A 394-nucleotide genomic window follows, 5' to 3' on the forward strand; every position below is an offset into this window, starting at 1 on the left:
ACACCAGGCGATCCATGAGCTCGCCCGCATAACTATTCCAATAAAGACTAATAAAAATAAATAATTCAGCTCCATAATACTAACGACTAAGCGAACAAGAGGTTCTTCTAGTATGGAGTAGGGCTAAACCAACGAGTTCAACACAATATAATAGTTATACACCATTGAGTTGGTCCTCCAAATAAACATACAAGGAGCAAATAAATATACAGTATAGGGATTACCTACATAATAGATACACATTTTGCGACATCATTACAATACATATTTTGCGACAAGTAGCTGGTTTCATTCATTTCAGTAAAATCGTTCTATAATTTTCGCTGTAGAATAAAAACTCCTTAATTTTACCGAAACAGACCAGCTGTTTGAATTTTTATTGAAAGACAATTTA

This window comes from Bombyx mori, chromosome 4 (assembly GCF_030269925.1).
Source record: "Bombyx mori chromosome 4, ASM3026992v2".
In the NCBI taxonomy this organism is placed as follows: Eukaryota; Metazoa; Arthropoda; class Insecta; order Lepidoptera; family Bombycidae; genus Bombyx; species Bombyx mori.